Genomic DNA, 22,340 nt, shown 5'->3' on the forward strand with positions numbered 1-22,340 from the left:
TCAGGAAACAACAGGTGTTGGAGAGGATGTGGAGAAATAGGAACACTTTTACACTGTTGGTGGGATTGTAAACTAGTTCAACCATTATGGAAAACAGTATGGCGATTCCTCAAGGATCTAGAACTAGATGTACCATATGACCCAGCCATCCCTCTACTGGGTATATACCCAAAGGATTATAAATTATGCTACTACAAAGACACATGCACACGTATGTTTATTGCGGCACTATTCACAATAGCAAAGACTTGGAATCAACCCAAATGTCCATCAGTGACAGACTGGATTAAGAAAATGTGGCACATATACACCATGGAATACTATGCAGCCATAAAAAAGGATGAGTTTGCATCCTTTGTAGGGACATGGATGCAGCTGGAAACCATCATTCTTAGCAAACTATCACAAGAAGAGAAAACCAAACACCGCATGTTCTCACTCATAGGTGGGAACTGAACAATGAGCTCACTTGGACTCGGGAAGGGGAACATCACACACTGGGGCCTATCATGGGGAGGGGGGAGGGGGGAGGGATTGCATTGGGGAGTTATACCTGATATAAATGATGATTTGATGGGTGCTGACGAGTTGATGGGTGCAGCACACCAACATGGCACATGTATACATATGTAACCTGCACGTTATGCACATGTACCCTAGAACTTAAAGTATAATAAAAATAAAAAAAATAAAAAAAAAATGTTAAATATTGGCCCCCACTCTCTTCTGGCTTGTACAGTTTCTGCTGAGATATACACTGTTAGTCTGATGGGCTTCCCTTTGTGGGTAACCCGACCTTTCTCTCTGTCTGTCCTTAACATTTTTTCCTTCATTTCAACCTTGGTCAATCTGACGATTCTGTGTCTTGGGTTTGCTCTTTTTGAGGAATATGTTTGTGGTGGTCTCTGTGTTTCCTGAATTTGAATGTTGGCCTGCCTTGCTAGGTTGTGAAAGTTCTCCTGGATAATATCCTGAAGAGTGTTTTCCAACTTGGTTCCATTCTTCCCGTCACTTTCATGTACACCAATCAAACATAGATTTGGTTTTCTCACATAGTCCCGTATTTCTTGGAGGCTTTGTTTGTTCCTTTTCACTGTTTTCTCTAATGTTGTCTTCTCACTTTATTTTATTAAATAATCACTGATATCCTTTCTTCTGCTTGATCAGTTCAGCTATTGAAACTTGTGTATGCTTCATGAAGTTCTTGTGCTGTGTTTTTCAGCTCTACCAGGTCTTTTATATTCTGCTCTACACTGGTTATTTAGTTAGCTATTCTTTTTTTTTTTTTTTTTTTTTTTTTTTTGGGAGAGGGAGTCTCGCTCTGTCGTCCAGACTGGCATGCAGTGGTGTGATATCAGCTCACTGCAAGCTCTGCCTCCCAGGTTCTCCCCATTCTCCTGCCTCAGCCTCCCAAGTTGCTGGGACTACAGGCACCCGCCACTACACCCAGCTAATTTTTTTGTATATTTAGTAGAGACGGGGTTTCACTGTGTTAGCCAGGATGGGCTTGATCTCCTGACCTCGTGATCCTCCTGCCTTGGCCTCCCAAAGTGCTGGGATTACAGGCATGAGACACTGCGCCCGTCCCGTCCTACCTTTTTTAAAGGTTCTTAGTATCCTTGTGTTGGGTTAGAACATACTTCTTTAGCTTGGAGGAGTTTGTTATTACTCACCTTCTGAAGCCTACTTCTGTCAGTTTGTCAAACTCATTCTGCGTCCAGTTTTGTTCCCTTGCTGGCGAGGAGCTGTGATCCTTTGGAGGAGAAGAGGCCTTCTGGTTTTTGGGCTTTTCAGCCTTTCTGTGCTGGCTTCTCTCCATCTTTGTGTTTTTATCTACCTCTGGTCTTGATGTTGGTGACCTCCGGATGGGATTTTTGTGTGGATATCCTTTTTGTTAATGTTGATGCTATCTTTTCTGTTGGTTAGTTTTCCTTCTGACAGGCCCCTCAGCTGCAGGTCTGTTGGAGTTTGCTGGAAGTCCACTCCTGACCCTGTTTGCCTGGGTATGATCAGCAGAGGCTGCAGGACAGCAACTATTGCTGTTTGTACCTTCCTCTGGAAGCTTTGTACCAGAGGGGCACCCATCAGATGCCAGCCAGAGCTCTCCTGTATGAGGTATCTCCCAGTCAGGCTAAACAGGGTCAGGGACCCACTTGAGGAGGCAGTCTGTCCATTATCAGAGCTCGAATGCTGTGCTGGGAGAACCACTGCTCTCTTCAGAGCCATCAGGCAGGGACGTTTAAGTCTGCTGAAGCTGTGCCCACAGCTGCCCCTTCCCCCAGGTGCTGTGTCCCAGGGAGATGGGGGTTTTATTTATAAGTCCCTGACTGGGGCTGCTGCCTTGGTTCAGAGATGCCCTGCCCACAGAGGTGGAATCTAGAGAGGCAGTCGGCTTTGCTGAGCTCTGGTGGGTTCCACCCAGTTCGAACTGCCCGGTAGCTTTGTTTATACTGTAAGCATAAAACTGCCTGCTTAAGCCTCAGCAATGGTGGACGCCCCTCCCCACACCAAGCTCGAACATCCCAAGTTGATATCAGACTGCTGCACTGGCAGCGAGAATTTCAAGCCAATAGATCTTCACTTGCTGGACTCTGTGGGTGTGGGTCCTACTGAGCCAGTTATTAGGGGGAATCTCTGGGTCTGCCAGTTGCAAAGACCTTGGGAAAAGCACAGTATCTGGGCAGGAAGGTACTATTCCTCCCAGTACAGTCTGTCATAGCTTCCCTTGGCTAGGAAAGGGAAATCTCCGGACCCCTTGTGCTTCCCGAGTGAGTCAACGCCCCACCCTGCTTTGGATCGCCCTCCGTGGGCTGTCCCCACTGTCTAACCAGTCCCAGGGAGATGAACCAGGTACCTCAGTTGGAAATGCAGAAATCACCTGCCTTCTGCGTGGATCTCGCTGGGAGCTGGAGATGGGAGCTGTTCCTATTCAGCCGAGTTGTCTCACTATTTCCCAACATTTTATTAGATATTTCCATTGGAGTTCTCCGCTCTCAAATTTAGCCTATCAGATCTGTCACAGAAGCACATTCTCTGTAAGTTGACTTCTTTTCTTAATGGTAGTACAGCTGTGGCTATACAGGCACCCAAATTGGAATCTGCCACCTGTGAGTTTTCCTTTTATGTTTCTCTCTTTGTCCCCCTCCATCAAATGCATACAGACAGGCCCCTGGGTCTCTTGTAATTATTTTTTGAGTTAGAGCCTCACTCTTTTGCCCAGGCTGGATTGCAGTGGCATGCAATCCATTGGCTCACTGCAGACTCAACCTTTTGTGCTCAAGTGATGCCTCCAGCTCAGCCTGTTGAGTAGCTGAGGCTACAGGTGTATGCTGCCACATTTGGCTAATTTTTTTTTTTCTATTTTTTGTAGAGATGGGTCTCACTTTGTTGCTCAGGCTAGTCATGAACTCCCGGCCTCAAGCAATGCTCCTGCCTTCCAAAGTGCTGGCATTATGGTCATGAGCCACTGTGCTTAGCCCTAAGTTTTGAACTGTTAGTTCTTCTGTTCATTGCTATTGTATCTCAATCTGAGGCCTTTCTATTGCCTCTGTAAATATTTGAATTTAGTTTTCTCTTTACTTCTATTGAGTTCCATGTCATGTGTCCCAGTGAATGCCAGAATTGTCTGGCTATCTGTTGTTCATGTACCAAGCTAAGAGAAAAGATAAATAACCCTTTAGTTATTGTGTACATGTCTCTCACAACTAGTTTGAAAATAGAATTAAAAGCCTATGTGCTAAAATATTGTGAAATGTTTACTAAATCAGAACATTATCCCTTTGTAATACTTGAACATAGGCATATTTCAGCTTATTGCGCTCTGAAGATACATGTTTTACAAATTGAAGTTTTGTGGCAAATCTGTGTCTGGCAAGTCTATTGGTACCATTTTTCCCACAGTGTATGCTCACTTCCTGTCTCTATCACATTTTGGTAATTCTCACAATACTTTAAACTTTTTCATCTTTATTATATCTGCTATGGTAGTCTATGATCAGTGATCACTGATATTACTATTATTGTGTTGGAACCCTGCAAATCACATCTATATAAGATGGCCAGCTTAACTGATAAATGCTGTGTGTGTTCTGATTGCTCTTTTGACTGTTTCCTCATCTCTCTCCTTCTCTTTGAGACTCCCTATTCCCTGAAACAAAACAATATTGAAATCAGGCCAATTAATAACCCTACAATGACCCCTATGTGTTCAAGTGAAAGGGAGAGTCCTGTGTCTGTCACTTTCAATCAAAAGCTACCAAACCTAATTTAGAGTAAGTCCCTAATTCCCTTCAATTCTGTGAAAGCTGCAGAAAGTGAAGAAGTTACAGAAGAAGAGTGTGAAGCTAGTAGAAGTTTATTTATGTGGTTTAAAAAGAAAGCATTTTCTTCCTAACAGAGAAGTGCAAGGTGAAGCAGAACGAGCTGATGTTGAGGCCGCACTGAGTTATCCAGAAGATCTAGCTGAGGTAATTGATGAACATAGCAATGCTAAATGACAGATTTTTCAGTGTAGATGAGACAGCCTTCTAATGGAAGAACATGGCAGTTAGGGCTTTTATGGACAGAAAGGAGAAGTCAATGCCTGGCTTTAAATAATAAACTGACACTTGTTAGGAGCTAATGCAGCTAGTGACTTTCAGTTGAAGGCAGTGCTCACTTACCATTCCTAAAATCCTAGGACTATTAGGAATTATGCTAAATCTACTCTCTGTCTGTGCTCTGTAAATGGAAGAACAAAACCTGAATGACAGCACAGCTGTTTATGGCATGGTTTACTGAATATTTTAAGCCCACTTTTGAGACTTAATGCTCAGAAAGAAAGATTCCATTCAAAATATTACTGCTTATTGACAATGTAACTAGTTACCCAAGATCTTTGATGGAGTATAAGAAAATTAATGTTACTTTATATCTGCTAACACAACGTTTATTCATCAGTTTATAAATCAAGGAGTCATATAGATTTTCATGTCTTATGTTTGAAGAAATACCTTGTGTAAGGCTATCACTGTCCTAGATAGATTCCTCTGATGGATCTGAGCAAAGTAAATTGAAAACCTGCTGGAAAGGATTCACCCTGTTAGTTGCCATTAGGAACATTCATGATTCATGGGGGGTCATAATCCAACCCTCATGGAAGGCTTGGAGGGATGTGACTTCAACGGGGGAAGTAACTGCTGATGTGGTGGCAATAGCAAGAGAATAGAAGTAGAGTCTGAACATATGACTAAATTGCGGCAATTTCATAAAACTTAGATGGATGAGGAGTTGCTTCTTATGGATTAACAAAGAGAAAGTGGTTTCTTGAGATGGAATCTACTTCTGGTGAAGATACTGTGAACTTTGTTGAAATGACAATAAAGGATTTACAATATTATATAAACTTAGTTGATAAAGCAGTGGCAGGGTTTGAAAAGATTAAGTCCAACTTTGAAAGAAATTCTGCTGTGGGTCAAATGCTATCAAACAGCATCCCATGCTACAGAGAAATTTTTTTGCGAAAAGAAGGATCACGCTAGGTGGCAAACTATGTTGTTGTCTTATTTTAAGAAATTGCCACATCCACCCAACCTTCAGCAACCACCACTGTGAACAGTCAGCAGCCATTACACCAGCAAAAAGATTAGGACTCACTGAAGGCTCAGACGGTCATTAGGATTTTTAGTAATACACAGTTTTAATTTAAGATATATACATTATTTTTTAGTCATAATGCTGTTGTGCACTTAATGGATGATAGTATGTAAATATGACTTTTACATGCCATGGGAAACAAAAAATTTCATATGACTAATTTTATTATGATATTTGCTTTATTGGCTCCAGGAGTCTGGAGTGAAACTCCCGATATTTTTGAGGCAGGCCTGTTACTTTCCCATTGCACAGGCAGACTTAGTGTGGTGATATTATGAGCATTATTAACTTAATAGAAAAATGTATCACTAGATTATATCTAGTATCTGTAGGATGGAACAAATCACTAGAAAGGGTACAGTAAGTAATGCTGGCTTCTTGGATGGAGAGGCAAGTGAATAGTGTCTGGATGTTTGAGTTGTCCTGTCAGTGACTGTGAATATTACTGATCAGGCTTCATCCTTTTTCCTTCACCAAAAATGGCCAGAAAGCAATTTCAGTTTTCCTATTAATGAAAATTTGGCAGAACATTTCAAATGTGCACCAAATTAATAGATGTATGGAAAATATGACAATTATAAAATAAAGTAAAATGAAAGTCTTAAATCTAGATATATCACAGTTTGCTCATTAGTAAGAGAAAAACCTATTAATACACATACATACATAGAGTGTTGCATGTGCAAATTCATATGCAAACATGGATACATATGTTTGTAATTGGAAAATTGCAGACTAGGCACTTCAGAGGCTATAGTGTTCTCTTTCATTCTGTCTCAATTAACTTTTCTGGAAGATTAAACCAAGAAAGAGGCCCTACCACAACCTTTTTTTTTTCTTTTTTTTAAATATAAGACTTTTGTTAAACAACTTTAAAATTTGAAAAGAATATTCAAAAGGAGTATGATCACTTGCCTCTCTAAACAAGTAGGTTTTATTCATCAGAAAATATATTACAAAGTGATATCAAAGTTATAGAAAAATATGTCCATTTTTATTTTTGAGTTATGTGATTCCATAGATATTGAATGAATTTATTGTAAATATTTAAAGGCCTATTTTATCTTGGCTGAGATTTACAATGGTTTATGATTGTTCTTTTTCTTATGCAAGGGTCGTCAAGTTCCAATTTCAGTCCATCTGAAGAGTGGAAGGCTTAGCAGGAACAGGTCACACGCCAAGTAAAATTGTGGCTATTAGGAATTTATGAGGTTTTTCAATAGAGAGACTAGTTAAGGTTGTCATTTGCCATGTCATCACTTTTTACTCTACAAGAACAGATATTTAAAGAAAAATGAAGCTGAATGTCAACGTAGGTGGGCATTTGGCAAAAACAACATTGGGTTAGGTTTAAGTGGTAGTAATTTGTTTCAGTCTACAATACTGATGAAACCTCCATTGTCTCTTACATTCTCAAGTATATAAAAATACTTTGAAATTCCCTGGTATCTGTCATTCAATAGATATTCTAAAGGGACATGTAACTTTGAACCTCATCTATATTATTTCTCCTGGAAGACGTTAAGCAGTGAGTGGATAGTTAATGGTGCTTGGTTGTTGGTACATTGGTGTCTAGCATAATTGGATTTTATTTAAGTTCTGCGGAGGCTTGACTACATGAAGATCAACTTTTTGTCTCTAATGAAAGGTGAAATGGGCTAGAAATTATTTAACGTGAGATTTTTGTTAGCTAAGGTAAACTGGCACAAGTAAGAGGCTACTATTCTAAGATTCACTTACAGAAGAGAGCAAATTTTCACCATGAAGAGCAGAAAAAAAAATTCGAGACTTTTTTTTAAAAGAATGAAGATACTTATTAAAATAGTTTTATCTTCTTAAAAATCCTTTAGGTTATGTTTGCAAAATTAAACTTTTTGTATAATCTTGTGGACATTATATAATAGTATGTTAGGATATGCTTCATTTCAAGTGGTTGTTGATTGATTGATTGACTGACACACGATCTCACTCTGTTGCTTAGGCTGGAGTATAGTGTGATCATAGCTCAATGAAGCCTCCATCTCCCAGGCTCAAGTGATCCTCTTGCCTCAGCCTCCTGAGTAGCTGCAAGTTCAGGTGCACACCAGCATGCCTGGCTAGCTTTTTAAATTTTTGGTAGAGATGAGGTGTTGCTATGCTGCCCAGGCTGGTCTTGAACTGCTGAGCTCAAGCAATCTTTCCACCTTGGCCTCCCAAAGTGTTGGGATTACAGATGTGGCCACTGCACCCAGCCTTCAGGTGGTTATTTTTGCAAAAATATTTTATGGTACTTCTAGATCTCTAAAAATGTTCATGATTAATCCTTTGATATTAGAAATATTTTTGGGCCATCTCTTTGGTCACCATTCTCCTTTATTTTTATATGTTTTATGTAGTCTTCTTTTGGGAAGTTCTCATTCCTATGGTATTTAGCATGATTTAACACGTCTGCCAATACTTTGACCAACTTAATAAAATACTTATGTTTTGCTAGATGTAACTTTATTTTATTGTAATTATATTGAATTCTCAGAATTCTACAGATTTTTACCATCATCTACTCTATTAGTCTGTTTTCACACTGCTGTAAAGATACTACCTTAGATAGGGCAACCTGTAAACAAAGGAGGTTTAATTCTCACAGTTCCGCATGGCTGGGGAGGCTTCAAGAAACTTACAATCATGGTGGAAGGAGAAGCAGGCACCTTCTTCAAAAGGTGACAAGTGAGAGAAGAATGAAGGAGGAACTCCCAAACACTTACAAAACCATCAGATCTCATGAGAACTCACTATCACGAGAACAGCATGGGAGAAACCACCCCCATGATTCAATCACCTCCCTCCCTTGACACATGAGGATTGTAGGTCCCACCTTTGACATGTGGGAATTTACAATTTGAGATGAGATTTGGGTGGGGACACGAGCCAAACCATATTATTTAGAGACTGGTAATATTGTTTACTTGAAGTAAAATAGGTTTCAGCATCAAGTGGCCTGAAGTTGTTGGGTGGGTCGTATTATAAATGTTCTGTTCTTAATGAATCTGTGTATGTTAGCATGACATTATGATTCTATGCAGTCTTTTAACTGTGAGCTTTTAGAAACAATTACCTGATAACAAGCACACCTTATACTACGAGAATATCCCTACTTAAGTGAAAATATATATTTTTAAAATTAGAGACTGGTCAGCATAACGGAATTTTATAAGTTTAGATCCCTTATGTCTTAACAAGAAAAATCTAATGTTATAAGCCAGCACTTTCTTTTGTAAAAATAAAATTGTGTGAGAATTATGTTTGAAACTGTTTTTTCATATATGATTTCTCTAAGTGCTTAGTCTGCCCTCTGTTATCGAGGTGCTCAATTTTTGCCCTGATTTGACTGAAGTTATTGTTAGCCTTCTGTTCATTGCATTTACGGGAGTGTGTAGTATTGCTACCACCTCTGTCAGATTACATCTTTCAAAAACGATTTTCTAAAAGTTTTTTGGGTGGTGACCTGTCACAAAAGATATGGTGTGAACATGGGACATACCCAGTTCTCTGTTTTCTACTCTTATGTGTTTTTGTTCATTAGGTAATGATGAAAAAATTCTTAGAAAAATGAAGTAATACAGTAAATGTGTTGCAATACCAAAAGGTAAATTCATAAAATTTATCATGTAAAAATCACTTTAAATAGATTAGATTTTGCTGGGCACAGTGGCTCAAGCCTGTAATCTCAACACTTTGGGAGGCCGAGGTGGGCAAATCACGATGTCAGGTGATTGAGATAATCTTAGCTAACATGGTAAAACCCCGTCTCTACTAAAAATACAAAAAATTAGCCGGGTGTGGTGGCATGTGCCTATAGTACCAGTTACTAGGGAGGCAGAGGCAGGAGAATCGCTTGAATCCGGGAGGCAGAGGTTGCAGTGAACTGAGATCGCACTGTCTCACAAAAACGAGACTCCGTCTCAAAAAAAAAAAAAAAAAAAAAAAAAAAATTACCTGCATTAAAGAAGATTTATTAGGTAGTAAGAATCTGAACTGTAGGCTGAGTTCCTTGCTTACAAATTAGTGATCAGAGAGCTATTTTTTACCCAGTGATGGAGAAAGGAGATTTCAGGAGAAAAAACTAACTGTATGTGTTTTTTAGCAGTATTATATAAAACCAATTGTAAAACCACAAAAAATACCTTCCCACATCCAAAAAGTAAAATAGAGCTCCTTATGTATTTGGTTCTGGCAAGGTTTTCACAAAATATCCTTTGCTACTATCAGGTAAAATAGTGGACAATATTTTGTTATTTAAAGCTTTTTTTAAAAGAAACATAGCAAGTTCACATAATAGGTACCAAATAAGTGTTTAATTGTTAAAAGTGGGAAGAAATTGGCAACAAATCTAAGTTCAAAATATAAATCAAACTCTTAAATTTTGCTTGATAAGATAGTTAATCGCATTTTCCATAGCAAAAGTTTTACTGTAATTATCTAGATAATTACATGAGAGCTTTGCTTTGCTCTGCTTGTATATACAATGATTTTATTGGTGTTTTATGAGAGTTAAAAATCTCATGAATTTACTTTAGCTAAAAGCATAATTTACCAAGGGGAATTTTAATACTGTAAGAAACATAACCTTCAAAAGTATTGAATTGAGTTCTAGTTATTAGGAAGTAGTTTATTGACATTACAATAAATTATCTTTAAAATACTTGAAAATATTTAGCATTTGAACATGTCAGCAAATTAAAAAAAGAAAAGAAAGTCACCATCCATTTACACTCTATTTTCACATCTGGAGAAACTGTCACAGATGTAAATTGTTTCCAGAATGTTCCAAAGCTCACCAGTAGCAGAGCCAGGAGCAGAATCAATCTAGTGTATTACTATGTATCATATATACTTGTTACTTTTATGTTCTCATGAATGTGCTAAGTAATAGCATGGAAAAAGTAAAAATATATACACATATGTGTTTAATATTCCTTCTTAATAAAAAATGACAATTTAAAAAACAGTGATTCCTTCTATGTGCTAATGGCTTCTTTAGCTTCATAGAGGGTATTGAGCCTTACTGAATTTGTTATAAAAATCGATGATGCTGTTAAATTTAATACCAGATCCCAGACATATCTTTGTCATCTTTTATTTAATTGCTTGTTTTTTTGTTAATTCTGTTATTACTAGACTAAGAAAATGTGTTTTCAAGGCACAAGTTCATATCAAACAAAAGAGCTGGCTATTTTCATTCTCACTGCATCCATATTGGGTTTACTTTTTATAATCTGTTTCAGGTCCCTGATAGTTTACATTTTTAAATGAATAGTGTGTGTGTGAATATATATATGTGTGCATGTGTATGTAGTAACCAATGATTGACTTTAAGAGCAAGCCAGTCCAAATCCCTCTTCCATTCCTGTCTCAACCTTATTGCTACTGTAGCCTTATGGATTCTTTCATTTTTTTTTTTTTATCAGAAAAACTATAGTTTTATTATATACTGAATTTTTATGTTGGCACTTAAGAGATGTTAAAATTTTATCTTTCATAGTTGTACATTGCTCCAGTGGCAGAAATACAATTACTTGTATAAATTCTATAAATTTTTTCATTTATTTTCTGCTAATGTAGTACGTCTCAGGTACTTCCTAGCTAAATCAATAAGAAAACCTAAATAAATACTGGTTAAAATACCTTTGCATATTTTATCTAGTTGTGGTTATGAGTGGATTCATTTCTTACACAAAGATGAGGAATGATGAAATCATTCTAGTAGGAGATGTTGAATAGAAAGAATTGAGGGTGTTGTTATAAGTTTTAGGGATCTTTGCTTGTGACTGAATGGTTAATGGAAAGTTTGTGTCATGGGATATAGAATACTCCCAGAGATTAGTTGTAATGGATATGTAACTGATGTGTAAAGAAATGATTCTCACAGGGCACACTTTCCTAGTATTCATTCTTTTAATGGCAAGCTATTTTCAGTTAGAATGGTATTCTGAAGCAATATGTGAATAAAATGAATTCCAGAGAACTTTGTCTAAGTTTTATGAGTAAATTTTTCTTGATTAAGCACAGAGTTTGGTATTGCTATTTATTTCCCTATTGGAAGTAGTTTTCTCAAGTTGGTCAGATGACTGAGATTGGCAAGATTGTGAATTTATTTTCCAGTGCTATTCTAGTAAATCAGTTTATAACATTTAAGATGAAATGCACAGACAGCAAAATAAATGAAACTAGACTTTGTTAGGCATTTCACATTGATTGTAGCCCTAGGTAAGAAATGTGAACAATTTATGTGGTCATTCAGCTTTTTAAAAAGATGCCTGGCAACTTCTCTCACGAACTTATTTTATTTTTTTATTTTTTTGCTACTGACTTCTATTTAAATATGGAAAGAGACTTTAGCTTTAATTCTTGTATGTTATTTATTTACAAAGATGGAACCAACTATTATATTTTCAATATCATTAAAGTTAATGGTTATATTTTGTAATAAATACAATTTAAATCTGCCTTTTAATATGGCTTTGTTATAATATTTAAAAGAGCATTACTTCATGTATAAATGTAACTTGTAAAATGAGCATGGTAAGGATACTAAATCTAGAGTTAAGATTTAAGTCTTCAAATAACAAGTGTCTCTTAACCTGTCCAAGTTACTTAATGTTTTTGAACTTCAGTTCAAAATCCTTATCAGTAAACAGAGTAGGATGCCTTTGATGGCATCTAAATAGCCTCTTTTTTTTTTTTTTTTTTTTTTTTGAGACAAGAGTCTTGCTCTGTGGCTCAGGCTGGAGTACAGTGGCATGATCTCAGCTCACTGCAACCTCTGCCTCCCGGTTCAAGTAATTCTCCTGCCTCTATCTCCTGAGTAGCTGGAATTACAGGTGCCTGCCACCACGCCTGGCTAAGTTTTTGTATTTTTAGTAGAGACGGGGTTTCACCCTGTTAACCAGGCTGGTGTCGAACTCCTGACTTCAAGTGATCCACCCACCTTGGCCTCCCAGAGTGCTGAGATTACAGGCATGAGGCACTGTGCCTGGCCCTAAATGGCTTCTTTTTCTAAAATTATTTTCTATACTAGAACATGCTGTGAAGTATTTTTGCTTTCATATGCTCTTATGCATGATTTTAATGTGTAGATTTAGTAGAATAATTCAGGTTTTAACAGTTATATTAAATATGAATCAGATGATATGATATTCCAATTTCAAGCCATTTTTGAGACCTTCTGTGTTAATTCTTATCACAAGACTCGTAGGTTATTTTGATGTTTTCTCTTGTATTTGTCCATTTCTTATCCTCTTTTTTATGTCTAATGTTTACAGATTAAGTCTAAATTTTCCCTTTTTGTGTTTCATTATTTTTCTCTGTGCTTAATAACTGCTACAAAATTTTTTTCATCAGTGAATCTATCCTTTCATGTCTATCCAAGCCCTTCCATCTGAGAATGACTCCATAGTGAGTAATGCTCACACTGTTTCTTCTTACCATTTCATTTTAAACTTATTTTGTATATACTATCCAGTTAGCACTTGGCAGGGAAAGATCTTATTCTCTCCCTTACCTAATACATTACTTAATATGGACTCATACAGTATTGATTTAATGTCTGTGTGATAGATATTTTGGCCTACATGGAACTTATTTAATAATGTAATCTTTTTTTTTTTTTTTAAAAGCATCTTACTTTAGATTACTGAAATATTCTATATAAGCTAATTTTCCAGGTTTTTATATATTAAGGAAATAATTGTATTGGTCTGGTTTTTCTAAAATAAGGATTCATAATAAGAGTTTACTTAAAATAACCAGAGTTAGCCAGGGAAGTGCTTTAGTGACTGGGAGTTAACAAAATCCCTGGTCCCTTTCCCTTCTATCTACCATGGAAGGTTTGAGAACTTTAGCCAGGTGTGCTTGAGAAAGAGGTAATTCAGCCTGGAGAAGTCATCTTAAGGATGTGAGAGGAAGCCGATATTTGGAAGACTGAGCAGGGTCTAACTGTGAGGAGTGAGAGGACTGGCATTTCTATAAGGACAAAGAAACACATAGAGTGGTTGGAATTAGAAAGAGCCACTGAGTGCATCTGAAACTGAAGGAATGGAAGATTGTGAAGTGTTGAGTGTGGGGTCTTGACTGGTTTGAGTTTGAGCTGGCCCTTCTAAGTTTGAAGTCTATAAAGCAGCACTGCCTAGTAGTAATTGATGTGATCAGATTTCCATCTTACACATCCTGGATGCAGGATGGAAAGTAGATTAAAATAAGGAGAGAAATTCCTAGTTTAGTTGGGAGGCTACTGCAGTATAATAGTACAAGAAATAATAGTGGTAGTGAGGACTAGGTTACTGTATTGGACTGAATGTTTGTGTCCCCTCAAAATTTATATGGTGAAGTCTTAACCCCCATAATGATGGTATTAGGAGGTGGGTGCTTTGGGAGGTGATTAGATCTTGAGAGTAGAGCCCTCATGAATGAGATTAATGCCATTTTAAGAAGAGTAAGAGTTTGTTCTCACTACCTGAGGACACAATGAGAAGTTGGCAGTCTGCATGCTGGAAGACAGCCCTCATGAGTACCTGATGATGCTGGCAATCTGATTTTGTACTTCCAACTTCCAGAACTGTGAGAAAAAAATTTCTGGTATTAATAAGCCATCTGGTCGATGGTATGTGTTACAGCAGGCGAAACAAAGGCAGGTAGTTTTAGTGGGAGTGAACAAAATGAAATCAAGATATATTTAAGAGATCAAAGCATTAAGAATTGAAGCTTAAATAAATGAGAGAAAAGAAGTATAGCCTCTAATTTTATGTCTTATAAAACTTGGATAATGATAGTAAGCTAGGGAAGATTAGAGCGGGAACTTTGTGGTTTGTTTTTTAAGGTTGAATAGGCATATGACGATCTCAGATTTTTTGGCAAAGTATAATTTAAAAGATTTTATTCATATTCAAAAGTTTTCTGTTCATTTGTGTGTGTGTGTGTGTGTGTCTGTGTGTACAAAAGTTCTCAAAGCTTACTTTGAAAGGCAAGTGAGACTCCTTTATGACTTTCTTAATACTGAATTTTAATAAAGTTCCAGGGATAGACACAATTTAAAATATATCTTTTATATTACAATGTCTTTTCCAAGCCTTCTATAGTGTCTGTATGGCAGATGATTTTTTTTAGTGATATCCTTTTTATTGTAATAGCTCATATTCTGAAAAACAAAAACAGAAAAAAACCTTTTCTATTGGTTGAATTATTGGCAGACAGGAAGATGGTAAGAATATTACCAGGCTTATATGCTGTTGCCTTAGGATTAAGATCTGTAGCCACCTAATTTTGCAGGTTTTGGAAAGCCTGAACTGTTCTCGTATGGAAAGTATAGAAAGATAATGGAATCAGTGCCAGAAACTTCTAGATTCAGATTTTTTTGGCTTGAATCCTGTTAGCAATAAGTTTATGTGTGATAATTTTGAAAAGTATAATATGATTCAATTTTCTGGGCACCAGAGATTTTGTTTTATGGAATTATGGAACTTAATTTTAGTTAAATGCTCAATACTTAAGCTTAATTCTACTGGTACTTGCTAAGGTGGAATATAGCAAGTGTTGTCAAGGTAGTCCCAGAGTCAATACTGAAAAACTTATTTGGGAACAGTAGGACTGGTTAAAGTCACCAGCATGACTCCTCTGAGTACTGAGTATTACTTCCACTTCTAGAATATAGTGAGAGGCCTCTAGATTTAAACTTTCTTAGTTAACGTGTTTATAGTAATGATTGAGTTCTGAGTTGTTTCCTCAGCTATCAAAATTCCAACTATGACCTTGTGTTTCTTGCTCTTCCCATTGGTATGAAATGGAACTTCAAATAATGTTTATAATTTCCATTTTTTTTTTTTTTTTTAAACCCTCCCAGCAAATGTGGCCTGCTAATGTATGTTATTAGTATAATTAGGTTAATGTTAGTAATAACAGACACTTACTGAAAAGCTGGGAATAATGAGTCACTGTTCTTTTCCTTTAAAATGAATGATCCCAGGGCTTTAGTCTTCAGAGCAACCCTGAGAGTTGATTATCATAGATAGCATTATCCCCAGTTCAAAATTAAGCCTGGTGATCATTTCACTGTATCACATAATTTTCATGAGTAATACCAATGCTTGTCCTTTTCGAACAGTAGAAACCTATTTTGTTACAAGAGAAAAGGATCTTGAAAATCATTTACTGGAATGCTTTCATTTTAAAGAGGTAACTCAAGCCCTTTCTTTACCTGGCTCTAAGATACCTTGTTTCATTTTGAGAATTGGCAGTTTTTTTCCTGTAAAGAACCAGATGGTAAATATTTTAGGCTTTGTGGCCTGTCTGCACAGTCTTTTTCACAACTATCAACTCTGCTGTTTTCATGTCAAAGCAGTCATAGACAGTATGCAAAAGAATGAGTATGGCTGTGTTCTAGTAAAACTATATTTACAAAATAGGCTTGACCCATAGTTTGCTGATTTTTGATTTAGATTTTCAATCTGAAATGACCTAGTTTGCCACAGTTATTAGTACCTTTATCCTATATGTGTTAGGCATTTATTTAACAGACATGCACTATCTGGGTCATGAAGCCTCATGATTTAAAGTATTACTCATGCACTGATTTTTGTTTTTATCCCTAAATTTCGTCCTTTCTCAAAGTTTTGATAGAAATGTTCAAATGCAGGCAGTTTAAATGTTTAAAAGTCTTTTTCCTTCTCTGAACTATTCATCTCAACTTCTATCTTTTGTTTCCAATTGAGCTTACCATAGCCACTGTGAGAGATTTTGCTAGTATAAATTTACCAAGTTACTCTCCTTATTGAAAACTTGCAGATTCTTCTCATCTCCTAATGGACAAAACTCAGATCATAAAGCCTTGGCCTGGTCTGGCTCTTGCCTAATTCTACTGTTCTGTCTTTCTCATTTCCTTATTGAGTAGTTTGCCCGCTGGAAATCACTAAGTTATTTATAGTTTTCCACATGTACCCTGTGGCTTGATTTAGATGTGTTTCCTGCATGAGTTTTTCTTTCTACCTGAAACGTTTTTTTTTTTTTTAATTGTTTACTTGCCAAACTTTCCTTAAAAATTTGAGTGACATTTCCTCTTGGAATCCTTCCCTAATACCCTTGTGCTCATATCCCTTCTCCTTTGACAAGTCAGCATGTGTAGACATTCAGAAATATTTGTTCATTTGAACGTGCCTTAATGTTCCAAGATATGTTGTCTGCTATCCTACCCTGCTTCAGTGCTGTCTTCTACAACAAGGTGCTTTGTGGTGACTTGCAGAAAAGAAGGAGGTTGATATGAGGAAATAATAAAAATTGCAACTCAAGTAATTGCTACATTCTGTTAAGGAGAATAATAATACTAGTTCTGCATTTTTATGACATTTACAGTATATAAATTTCAACTTCATGCATTTTACTATCTTGATCTTTTGAGTAGAATTCAATTTTAAATTTTTTTATTTTGCCTTTTAGAAAAACTTTTTTTAATTTCAAAATTGTCTAACTTACAAGTGCCTGCTTTTAGTTTTTATGAAGCATCTTATTGTGTCAATAAATGACTACTTATTTCTTATTTTAAATTACTTTCTGTATGTGTCCTGAACAGTAGTATTAACCTTTAAAGTATTTCTCATTTCAAAATGGGACTTCATTTTCCTCTTAAAAATTAAATTTGGGGAGTGATATTCTCACTTTTTTTTGGAGGTAGCATCCTTTATTTATCCCAGAATAAATTTTAAATGTATCACTACTATATTAAGTAAACCAAAAATTACATTATGAACACTAATTTGCTGTTTTAGTTTATACGTGCAACATTTAGAAATGTTAGGTTGAAAACAAAAGTTTGAAATAAAAAATTATGGATGATAATTGTTCTTTTTTTCCTGTCTCCTTTTATTTGGATTATGTTGTAAACTGACTGCTCTGTTAAATACTGGTAATATTAACAGGTACAGAACCATTTTTTTCTTGCAATTTATCATTTTCAATTAGATGGACCTGGCAGCCTGAAAGTGAATAGCTTCTACCCTTGTCATAAATATAAAGTAGAACAAAAGTTACCTTCAAACTTAAACGCTAATATTATAATATGTCAACAGAATTGGTATTTCACTCATTCATTTATTGTTGCACAACTTATATAATTATGAAAGCATGTGCCAAACAGATGTTCCTTTGCTCTGGCTGGCCATTTAATTGAGCTCAGCATCCATGTGCTGAGATGGTATATATCATTGTACCGTCTTATGTGTGCAGATATGCATTGAATTTTAAACAACAGTATTTTTTGTATTAGGCACTGGAGCTTTCACCTCTAGAAGTTTGATTTAGGTCCTTTTTAATATAGTCTCTAACTTTTGAATATATGTAATTTAATTACAACAACCATTATAGTATCTTTGAAGATTCTAATGCCTATCAGTTCTGGGTTAGACTGAAAGGAAGTTTGTATCTCCTCATTATGGTCACAGTGTCTTCCTCCTTTCCTTGCCTAAGATTTTTCTTTTTTGCATGCATATTTAAGATGTGTTGATATGTGGTTTTAAAATTTTCATTCAATTAGGAATGTTTTCAGCATTAACTTTTCAAATGTTTTTCTGTTGTTTTCCCAACTTATTGGAAACTCTGGTTACCTGTGTATTAGGCTGACTAAATATGATCCATATCTCATTGGTGGTCTGTTTAATTTCCTCTTTTTGTCTTTTGTTGTTGTTGTTGTTGTTGTTGTTTCATTTAAAATCGTTTCTATGGCTATGTCTTCAAGTTCACTAATCTTTAATATCAGATTTTCTGTTAATTATTTCCAGTGGGGGTTTTAAAAATATCACGTCCTATAGTTTTCATCTCTTGAAGTTAGATTTAGGTCTATTTTGCATCTGTGCTAAATATGTTCAGTCTTTCCTATAGTTTTTGAACAACTGGAACACAGTTTTAATAACTGTTTTTAGTTCTAATATTGGTGTCAGTTGGGTTGGTTTTGGTTGATTTTTCTCATAACTGGCCATATTTTCTGCTTTTTAAAATGTTCGGTATTTAAGCTCTCAGACATTGTGAATTTTATCTTAGGAGATGGATATTTTTATATTCTTATAAATATGAGCTTTGTTCCAGATACAAGTAATTAAAACCCAGTTTGATCCATTTGGGTCTTGTTTTTTTGATCTTTCAGCAGGACTAGTTAGTATATTTAGTGTAGAGATAATTATTTCCCACAACTGAGGGAAGACCCTTGTTTATATTCTACCTAATGCCCTATAAATTATTGTCTTACTCTGTTTTCTGGTGTTATAACAGAATAACATGAACTGGGTGATTTATAAATAAATATGATTTATTTGACTCATGATTCTGGAAACTGGCAAGTCCAAGAGTATGCTGCTGACAATTGGTGAAGATCATCCCCTAGTGGAAGGGCAGAAGGTGGGAACAAGTGCACATGGCAGATAGAAGTGGGCTGAACTCATTTCTTTTGTCGAGAACACATTTCTGCAGTAACTAATCCATTCTCATGATAAAGGCATTAGTCCCTTCATGAGCCCTCATGACCTTATCACTTCTTAAAGGCCCTACCTCTTAATACTGTTACAGTGGCAATTAAGTTTTAATGTGAGTTTTGGTAGGGAAATTTAAACCATATTAATTATGAAGTTTTCTAGTATGGCTCATGGCTATTGCCAATCTTCCCAACCCTGTGTGTGCATGGAGTACTGTTCCTTCTAGTCCTTTGACTAATTTTCTCACATAGGTGCACTGATCAATACACCTCTGCTGTCTCTATGAGGAAGATATTCTGATGTTTTATAGAGCTCTCTCACTGTGAAGCTCTCTCCTCTCTGGTACTCTACCTGTGACTCTATTCTGTCTGCCTTGGTCTCCCCAGATTCTTAACTTTATCTCTCAATTAAAAGAAATGAAATCTGGATTCCTCCATGTACCATGTCCTGAAACTCTCTTGTGGGCAGTAGGATGGGGTACATGTACAGCTCACTTTGTTTTGTGTCTCTTAGGGATTATTTCTTCAATGTAACATGTATAATGTCTTTAAAAAACATTGTTTCATATAGTTTGCTTTTTTAAAGTTGGTTGAGGAAGAAAAACAATTTCATCCCTAGTACTCCTCCTTAGTTAGAAACAGAAACTGGGTACATTGAAATTTTGAGTGTTTAATTTTTACACATTTAATACTCATTCACATTTTCAGAAATATTTTTATGTAAAGAAGAACAAACTCAGTCTGTTTTAGCTTAGATTATGTGTAATTTTGCCTGTTCAAGATCTAATTTTTCACAGTGAGATTTTAAGTAGTAACACTAGGTAGGAGTAAAAATTCCTGTGCAGTATGGATGTGTAAATTATTTTAAATGATCAAAATGATCAAAAATATTTAATGGGATATATGACCACCAATCATAATATATAAGCACATTTTTGTTTAGACAAACCTTTTCTGTTAACACTTTTTACCATGATAACATGTTGTGGATGGGTGGAACAAGATGACAAAGCAGGATTATCCAGTGATTGTCACCCCACCCCCAGAAATATCAATTTGAACAACTATCCACATGTCAGAATACCTTCAAAAGAGCTAAAGAAACCAAGTGAGAAATTCCAGTACCTGGTTGTAGCATGGTAGTAAGAAAATATGCATTGAAGAGAGTAGGAAGGACAGTTTGTTACCTGTGTTACTCCTCCCCAACTATGGCAGCATGGAATGGAGAAGAGAGATTGTTCACTTAAGGAAAAAGAAGGAAGTGAGTATAAGATTTTGCCTTGAACCCCAACACTTGGCCCACCACAATAATACTTAACACCAGGGTAATTTCCACAGCTTTGTATTTCAAGCCAGTAACTGCAGACTAAGCCTCTAGACCAGATGTAGCACCAGGTGGGACACCAGAGCCCCATGCTTCAGTCTTTTTTTGAAGACTCAATCTCCAGTTTATACCACTGCCAGGCTTGTGTCAGTCCTCTGAACAGCACTCAGCAGCAGCAGGTGGCCCCTGGCTTCTGGCCAGATCTGGTGCCACACCTGATGTAGTGAACCTCAGGCTTCTGGCAGTGTCACACCTGCTACAGAGCTATCCCAAGCAAAGTCAAATCCCTATCTATGAAGACTGTAATAAGTATCTACATCTTTAAATGTGCAGACATTGACAAATGATCACAAGAATCAAGAACAATCAGGAAAACATTACATGACCATATGGAAAAAATGTACAAGTGACTGACCCTAAAGAAATGGAGACATGGGAGACATGTGAGCTTTCTGACAAAGAATTCAAAACTTTAAGGAAGCTCAGCAAACTTGAAGAAAATACAGAGAAACAATTCAACAAAATGAAGAAAACACTAAGTGACCAGAATGTGAAATATAATGAGATTGAAATAATATTTTTTAGCTTCTACTAGATGATGCATGAAACAATTTTCAAAAAATCAAATCCTGGAGGTGAAAATACAATGTAGGGAATGAAAAATGCAATAGAGTTCATCAACAGCAGAATTCGCCAAGCACAAGAAATAACATGAACTTGAAGACAGGTTATTTTGAAATAAATAGAAGAAAAAAGAAGTAAAGGAATGAAGAAAGGTTATAGGGTTTATGGTACAGCATCCAAAGAGCCAATCTTTGAGTCACAGGCATTCATGAAGGAGGAAAAGGTAAAGGGATAGAAAGCTTAAATAGAAATTTTTTTTTTTTTTAATTTTTGAGATCAATGTAAATATCCAGGGACAGAAATGTCAAAGATCTCCAATCAAATTTAAACCAAACAAGGTGACTCCAAGACATATTATAACACTATCAAAAATTAAATGCTAGGAAGATCCTGAAAGCAGCAAGAGAAAGGAAGCAGATAACATAATGGAATTCAAATATAGCTAGCAGCAGACTTTTTGGCAGAAATCTTATAGGCTAGGGAAAAGCAAAAGTATATATTTAAAATGCTGAAAGCGGGGAAAAAAAAACTGTCAGCCAAGAATAGTGTACCCAGCAAAGGTGTCCTTCAGAGATGAAGAAAAGATGAATACTTTCCTGGGCAAACAAAAGCTGAGGCAATATATCACCACCAGACCTGATATACAAGAAATGCTAATAGGAATCCTTCAAGCCAAAAGAAAGCACAACACTAGTGAATAACATGAAAACATTTGAAAATATAAAACTCTATGGTAAAAGTATACAGTGAAATCCACAACACTCATATTGTAATGGTTGTGTGTAAATCATTTTTATCACTAGTGTGAAGGTGAAAAAGCAAACCTATTAAAAATAGTAATGAATTTAAGGACATGCAATATGAAAATTGTGACATGAAAATTACTGAATATGGAGTGAGTGGAGTAAATGTGTAGAGCTTTTGTTGTTAAAATCGAAGTGTTCACCACCTTAAAACAATGTATTGTGGTTTTTGTAAGCATCATGGTAACCACAAAGCAAAAACTTACATTAGATACACAAAAAAATAAAAAGCAAGAAATTAAAAATGTAACACTAAAAAAATTACTTGACCATAAAGGAAGATAGAGGAAGAAAGGAACAAAACTTGGCAAAACAACTAGAAAACAATGGACAAAAATGGCAGTTGTAAGTCTGTACCTATCAATAATTATCTTGAATGTAAGTATGTTTTTCCAATCACAAGACATAAAGTAGCTTAATAGATTTTTAAAAATCCAACAATATGCTGCCAAAAAGAGACTCATTTCACCTG

At 36.1% G+C, this 22,340-nt stretch overlaps 1 protein-coding gene and 1 long non-coding RNA gene across 2 annotated transcripts in view; one reads left to right on the plus strand and one right to left on the minus strand.

Annotated features, from left to right (window-relative positions):
* The window catches only part of LOC111545025, a 39,239-nt gene extending 23,578 nt beyond the window's left edge, over positions 1-15,661 (minus strand). Inside the window, exons 1-2 of the long non-coding RNA XR_002732318.1 lie at positions 15,573-15,661; positions 14,181-14,224 (exon numbers count right to left, since the gene is read on the minus strand). This is a non-coding gene — a long non-coding RNA (uncharacterized LOC111545025). The remainder of the gene's footprint in view (positions 1-14,180; positions 14,225-15,572) is intronic.
* The window catches only part of CRPPA (CDP-L-ribitol pyrophosphorylase A), a 339,038-nt gene that overhangs the window by 171,160 nt on the left and 145,538 nt on the right, over positions 1-22,340 (plus strand). The gene's annotated exons all lie outside the window — the stretch shown is intronic.

The sequence above is a fragment of the Piliocolobus tephrosceles genome, chromosome 8 (assembly GCF_002776525.5).
Source record: "Piliocolobus tephrosceles isolate RC106 chromosome 8, ASM277652v3, whole genome shotgun sequence".
Taxonomy (NCBI): Eukaryota; Metazoa; Chordata; class Mammalia; order Primates; family Cercopithecidae; genus Piliocolobus; species Piliocolobus tephrosceles.